Source organism: Branchiostoma belcheri, unplaced genomic scaffold (genome assembly GCF_001625305.1).
Source record: "Branchiostoma belcheri isolate BF01 breed outbred unplaced genomic scaffold, Haploidv18h27 scaffold50, whole genome shotgun sequence".
Taxonomy (NCBI): domain Eukaryota; kingdom Metazoa; phylum Chordata; class Leptocardii; order Amphioxiformes; family Branchiostomatidae; genus Branchiostoma; species Branchiostoma belcheri.
In genome coordinates, this window is record NW_017804132.1 from 2,028,365 (window position 1) to 2,035,950 (window position 7,586).

At 38.4% G+C, this 7,586-nt stretch overlaps 1 long non-coding RNA gene across 2 annotated transcripts; it reads right to left on the reverse strand.

Annotated features, from left to right (window-relative positions):
* Positions 1 to 2,915: 2,915 nt before the first annotated feature.
* Positions 2,916 to 6,579, reverse strand: LOC109480366. 2 transcript variants are annotated; one of them, XR_002140829.1, is made up of 3 exons: positions 6,530 to 6,579; positions 5,623 to 5,731; positions 2,916 to 3,213 (listed from the first exon to the last, which is right to left on the reverse strand). It is a non-coding gene; the product is annotated as an uncharacterized LOC109480366 (long non-coding RNA). The 2 variants fall into 2 exon arrangements; XR_002140828.1 differs by having other exon boundaries at positions 5,623 to 5,739; positions 6,530 to 6,566.
* Between the last annotated feature and the right edge of the window lie 1,007 nt (positions 6,580 to 7,586).

The window sequence follows — 7,586 nt, forward strand, 5'->3', positions numbered from 1 at the left end:
CCCCCCCCTGAGCAATCTCTTGAAAAAAAATATTATTTTGCTGCAGTTCCTCTGCATCTCGCCAGGATATCTAGATTTATCTTTAATGTGTAACAACTAAAATAAAAGATGGAATTGTGAGGGAATGGTAAGATTAGCCAATAATGGGTGTCTTACGTGATTATCACTCAATTTTGTTGCGGAATTGTCCTGAATTCCCCCAATATTTATTTGCTGCACTTTGAACCAAAATCGCATGGGGGAGTTGTAACGGGTTTTCGTCTAATTACTAGCGAACGGTTTGGGTTACGGTCAAAGTTACTTTGTTCAAAGTTATATAGTATCGTAGGCTATCCGTGTCTAAAATATGGTGTACCTGTGTTGATTGTAACGTGATCTATTTGGCTCTAAAGAATTCTTGGTAGGAACGCGTTTTACTACTTCGCGCCCCTAGAACTAGAGACAGGTGAATGGTCTATATTCTCACAAAAGATGAAGGAAGAGCAAATTTATTAATACCACAGCCAGGTCAGTATATCAGCCTGGTATTGTGCAAGTTTAAACCGGATATACAAAATCCTTATCAATTTATGAAGGGAAACGCACTTCTGTGAGATGCGATCCTAAAATCGTCTATGAGGAACGCAATGTTGGGACGACGCCTCCTTGCCAAGAGGTCTGGGAGTTATATTTCGCTAAGACTTCAACGCATTTCTTTCAAATTTGAGTGACTAATTTTCAAATGCGTTCCCACCCCATGCCCAAAATCCCATGCCGATATCAAAATCTATTTTTGAGTTAACTATCTTTAAAGCTTTTGGAGATTAACTTCCATAACTACTTCATATATCACAGTTCACATGTCATCTCAATTGAAAGTTGTATTTTCACAAGGCATCATTAGCAGTTTTATTGACAGCACAGCTAGATCAGCTCATCAGTCTGGTATTGTGACAGTTCTGTCCCGATATACAAGACCCTACTCGTTTTATGAATGAAAGCGCACTTCTGTGCGACCAGGGTGGTGCGACGCGGTCCTAGAATTGTAATGTTGGGAGGACGTCTTCCTGTCACAAGGAAACCGCAACATCTCGGCGGTCATAGCGCGCTTAGAACTCCCCGGATTTCTTTCAAATTCTGGGGACTGATTTGTAAATAATTTGATAGCCGATAGCCAAATTCTCATATCGAAACAATAATTCATTGTGGAGTTACTATCATTTAACCATCTAGAGATTAAATCGTACTTCTCTAACAACTTCGCATGCCGTGTATACCTTGTATCTTCACAAGGAATATAAAAGAAAAGCCTATCTATTAACTGGACAGCTAGATAAGTATATTAGCCTTGCCTTGTATAAATCTATAAAATTACATACGACATGAGATATTCGTTTAAGAAAGAAAAACGCTTACATGCGGTGCAAATTATCGTAATCGTCTGTATTTTGGACGCCATCTCGCGTGAACGCTCAAGGTCGCACAGAGCATATACTATTAGGTGATACTCTTTATCTCGCCAAGCATTTAATTGGATTATTCGTTCTGAATTTGGATGATATATCTATTAATGATTACACATGAACATGTACATGTACATGTATAACTGAATCGATATGCTAAAATCATGGAATATCACAGATCTACGTCATATTTCGGTGAGAAAAGACAAACGTGTAATTTGTGAAATCATTATAGCTCATCAACCCCTCAGTTGCCTATATTGACTACGCTTACCGTTATTTAAGTGTTACACGAGTTCGTAAGACTTTTGGGTGTACAGGATAATACCCTGTTATTTTGTTGACTTTCAGAGATGATAAATTTGCACTAAAATGAATGCTGATAGGCGTGAACCAATGATAAGAGACTTTATGGAAAGGTACCTTGTTCAGTCAGTGTAACAGACCCTCTTTTGCCTCAGGGAAACTTGTACAAATAACTACTATTATCTATTGTGAATAAACTCTAGTTCATCTGTAATTCATGAAATGATCTTTTGTGTTCATATACAACGTTTCTCATTTTATATCATATTATAACTAGGAAAATACACAACACAACATCTGAAAAGCAAGATTTGTGTGATTTTATTGACACACATGACAGTGAAACCAGTGTTTTCTCGTAATGCTACACATATCAATAATCCACAGGGTCATCATCATGTACTGGAGTCATAAGACTGAACAAATACTACAAACTACTTTGACTTAAACCTGACTTGACTGATTCTAAAGTAGCTCAACTTTGTTCCTGCAATTTGGCCATTCCTAAACAATCACAAACAAGATTAGGAACTTCTTCACTGAATGGTTAATCTGATACCAACATAATTCACACAATGACCACTCAGCACCTGGGCTACAAGTGATTTTCAATCAATTTTTTTCACATTAGGGGAATAAACTGCAAAGTGATTTTTCAATTCAAGCTTTGAAATCCTTCATGTACACATTGTAATGCAGTAAAATTTCCCTCATTGGTATAAGTACATGCATGTTCAAAGCATTGTTACAATGTTCACCATTCTCCTCAATCCTATTGTTTCATATGGTTTTTCCATATGTTTAATGGAGACCAAGTAGAATACAGGGTTCTCACCAGATTTTTTTCACAGCGTAGGGGTCAGTGACGTACAGAAGGGCAACTTCCTGTGGCACAAGCCACACATTGAGTCCACAAAACATGCATGCAGTAGGGAATGTAGTGTTCTCCGAGAAAACTCATGAACCTGAGGCACTTTTCAATCAGAGAAGTTTGCACAAATAGCTACCGTTATCAATTATGGATGGAATAAACATTAGTTCATCTTAATTCAGAATGTTATATAATTTTTGTAGTTATGTTATCTATCTCGGTGGAACGAAACATGTTTCTATAATTGAATATAATAACAATAACTATGAGAAGGCACGCTCAACACATATGTATGAATTACTGAAGAACTTCTTAATCTGCTCATATTCATACAAAAACTGACAATGAAAATGCTGGCTTAAGGTTACAAGTATCAGTAGTTCTTGGGAAATAATATGTGATCACATACAGTAGTCATAAGACAATAATTCACACCTGTGACAGTATTATAAATTGCATTTGTGTCCACAAATTTTCATTGCCATTGTTTTCTCAAAGCTCAGTTCCTACATGTAGCTAGCCAGGACTTTGAGGTGGCCCAGTGTGGTCTGCTTTCTGGTATCCACAGTTCAGCTGTATGTTGACGTCTGGCACCTGTGACAGGAAGAGGGAAGAATGTCAAATCATGCACCAGCTTTAAGCTTCTTGTACTTAGAGTTAAACATAAACCTGGCATCAAAATCAACCTGAACAAACATAATTACTTAAGATACCAGTACTGTCAATTCTTGTGCAAAAAAAAAACAAACAAAAAAACTTCCTGGCTTACAGTGACCCTGGCTGGTATTATACAAACTAGTCTAGTATGTTGACTCTGTTGCTCCTATGGTACAAGTACTATTGTAAGAAAACTAAGATATATAGGCTAGGCCTGTTTCATTGTATTTTTTTACTTGCCTACTTCAATGACTTACATGCAGACAATGTTTTGAATATGAAAATCAAAGATTTCAGACAGTGGGGCTAATAACGAGTTTCAGTTTCTACAAATAAAACTACAAAAACAGAGTAATAATAATATCATGCACATGTAATAATTCTGTCATGCAAGGAGATGATATATAGTGATCAAAAAACCTAGTAACTAATGATCACTTGATGGTCCATGAATTATGTTTACATCAATCAGCACATTAGAATAAGCAAATTGAAGAACAGTTACAAAAGTATGTCTGAATCTGATGCTTTTCCATGACCCGTGGTGGTGAAGATTTTACAAACACTTATGTGATTGTAAATGTGTAACAGTAGCCTTCATTTACTCCCCCCTCTCTGTATAGGAGTAAGGAAATTTAAGTGCAGCAATTTATCAGCATGATCTTCCTAGATATGCAACAAATAAAACCTTTGGCAGATACCACTACAGTCAAAATCAGGGTTGACTGTTAAATAAGCAAAACATTACCCAGTACACCCACAATTTCAGCAATTTGTGAGAAAAATCTTACATTTGCCGACAAACCTTGCTACAATGTTGCTCTGTAGCAGACTAGAGAAGGTCTGTACTGGATTTCTATACTTAATTTTAAGCTGGTGATTTAGTTATGCAGCAGATTCATACGTATACTATGCTGTCTTAAATGTTGATCTAGTTTATATACACTTAAGTACGTATTTATATTCCATTAGCACTCTAGACATGACTGAATGTAATCCAAATAATATGACCTGTCTGTACCCTGTATATATGTGTGTATGAGTGTGTGTGTGTGTGCAGTAGTGTGTGTCTGTACAGTAGTATATGTGTGTGTGTATGTACAGTAGTATGTGTGTGTGTGTACAGTAGTATGTGTGTGTGTGTGTGTGTGTGTGTGTATAGTAGTATGTGTGTGTGTTTGTATGTACAGTAGTATGTGTGTGTGTGTTTGTGTGTACAGTAGTATGTGTGTGTGTGTGTGTATGTGTGTGTGTGTATGTGTGTGTGTGTGTGTGTCTGTACAGTAGTATATGTGTGTGTGTATGTACAGTAGTATGTATGTGTGTGTACAGTAGTATGTGTGTGTGTTCGTATGTACAGTAGTATGTGTGTGTGTGTGTACAGCAGTATAAATACTAATGTGTGTGTGTGTGTGTGTGTGCAGTAGTGTGTGTCTGTACAGTAGTGTGTGTGTATATATGTACACAAGTGTGTGTGTGTGTGTGTGTGTGTGTGTATGTACAGTAGTATGTGTGTGTGTACATTACAATAGTATGTGTGTACATGTGTGTGTGTGTGTGTGTGTGCGCGCACGTGTGTGTACAGTAGTATGTGTGTGTGTGGTGGAGATTGTGTGGTGGGGGGTGGATTCATACATTGGGAAACTCAAGGCTATATTCAAGGAGAATGGGATGAAAGACTAGGTCTAGGAAATCCAGCTGCTAAGTCAACAGGTATACTACAGGGCAGTTGTCTTCTTGCTTGACCAAGATCATAAAGGTGTGTAATTATATCAGAAACAATGTGCTGCAAGAAAATCTGCAGTAAAGGTTTACATATTGGCCAGGCGACGTTCTTCTCAGTAGATAGAATAGGGGAGCTGAGGTCGTCCCAAGTGTACAGAGCATGGGGTTTTGACCAGCTTATTCCCCTTACTGACTTCAACCGGTTACTAGTACACATACTAGTACAAAGCTTTAGCATTAGGTATATGAATGGGGTATGAATCTTATAATACAACATGTAGTTATGTTTGAGTTCTTTTTGAAGTCGGTGGAAGACAAACAAGTCATGTTTTTCGACTGGGTTCTGCAATTTTCTTTTTTTTCTGAAAATGTGGATGGAATTTGGTGGCTGAAGTTCAATAATGCCTCAGCTTAACTTTCTTTTTTTTTTGGCAATTAGCAATTGGACAGAAGAAGCTGAGTTATAATTAGCTAGCGTGCACACACCGAAGGGCGGTTATCCCGCTGCTATACCGATACCATATTTGACAAGCACAACTAGCTAGGGTAGTCGGAATCTGCTACCCGGTCTGGTCCGCATGATTCCACAGAACTAGTACCAACAAAGTCTTTCACACTAACCTGGTATCCAGGTGGCTGGGCGGGTTTTCTTCAGGGCTGCTGAAGCTCGATTGTGGAGGGGCGAATCAACTCCTGGTGTGCGGCATATCATTCAAATATACCGGGTGGTCTGTTGAGCTGGACAGGGGGAAAACTATTAGAGCCCCGAAGACAGCCTGCCCCAAGCACGATAGATTGGATAAACTGAAGTTACTTTCAAACTGATATTGTTACTAGAGATATGGTAATGAATGCATGTATGATTTAGGATATGTAGCATGTAACTTGTTACATGTAATTAGTGTCATCATCTGGATAACTGATCTTTCTTTTGTGGTATTGATATTAATGTTAACTATAACAACATCCGACATTATCTTTGCTAACAGGTCAACATATTGCCACTCTCACATTCTAATCTAAACCATCAAATTATGCCAAATCTGATATAATTTTGTACGGCAATTATAAATAACGTCAAACTCGAAATCAGCTCAACAAAATAATTTTTAATCTCCAAGTGGAAAACAAAATAATCTTTAACCTGCAAGTAGATTCTGTGGGGAAAATGGGGCAATACTAGCTAGTATGCGATGGCTGGATGCCTACATAATATTTATTCATTGGTCTCCTGTAAGTGTCTTAGTTTAAACCATCGCATAATGGGCCAGCCAAGCAGGAGGTCAATGGATAATCTCCAAGTATTAAATTGGCCAGTCTGTAACCATTTCCCCAGACTGGCCAATTTGATACTGTCTAGCCCCCCTCCCCCAAACATCTGCTTGGAGATTAGTCAGTGGATATGGCCCGACAATATATGGAATATTGACTCGCTTTTACCCCACAGAATCTGCTTAGAAATAAAAGAATATTGAGATGTTCAAAACTACGGCGATATGTACAGTGAAAACAGGCAAGAAATACCTACCTATATAACATGCCTTATCAACGTTGGACGTGATTTGTTGGCGAAAAGACGAAGGAGGATCGTGTCAAACAAACATCCATCCACAACGTCGAAAGGCAATCTGCCCGTCGTTGTTTCGCATCAGTCGATGGTCTCATGAAAGTACATGTACTTTAACTAAGCTATAATAATACTCCGTTAACAGTATTAAAACATCTCGTGGCAGCAGCCTTGGTGTTTATTTTCATCCTGAATACTAGTAAAAACTGTCCGAGTCAGATAAAAAATGGCGGCCATTACACGAGGTCATCTACCAGGTGACCTCGCCATGAAAATACTCCTGATTACCCATATAACTGCGTGTGCAACACTGTCCGGCCGTTAACTTCCTTAGTAAGGAACTGAGTTACTAATAACGGTCACATCCTAGGATGTGAAGATAGCCTCTTGGCTTATTAGTTACTATATAACGGTGGTCACCATTAGTTACTAGTTACTATAAACGGTATGTGTATGGGGTCTACCAGAGACATTACATGATCACCCCAGGCCTATAACTACATCTACGGTTTGATATGTTGAACTGTTTGCTCCTGTGACGTTTCTTCAATAGCTGTAATTGATTGCTGTTTGTTCAACGAGCAACGAAAGATCCCATGACTTGGAAGGTAAATAATGCCTGGCTTCCGCTGTGGATATATGTGGGCTTTCTCTGCCATGCTGAATATATACGGGCGGCAGCTGTGAAGAGCAAAAGAGCCTACGTAACTGGAGAGTAGACTTAAATTTCATGGGGTTTGAATCCATTCAGAGTGATGTAAAATCTATAGTGTTATGGAAAGGTGGTTTAACGTTGCATTTAAGAGCTCTGGGACGATCTTGATATGAAAGTTCCATTCATCTACAATGTGTGGATTTTATAACAAAAGTACTAACTCTCATCTTGGGACGAAAGATTGCAGTTTGAAATTTTCCCAACGTACCCTAATCTATGAATTCTGTTTTGTTTATAGAAAATTTCCCCAGGCAGTTCAATACGCGTGCGCTTGCACTTTTTTTCTTTCTTCGACAAACCCTC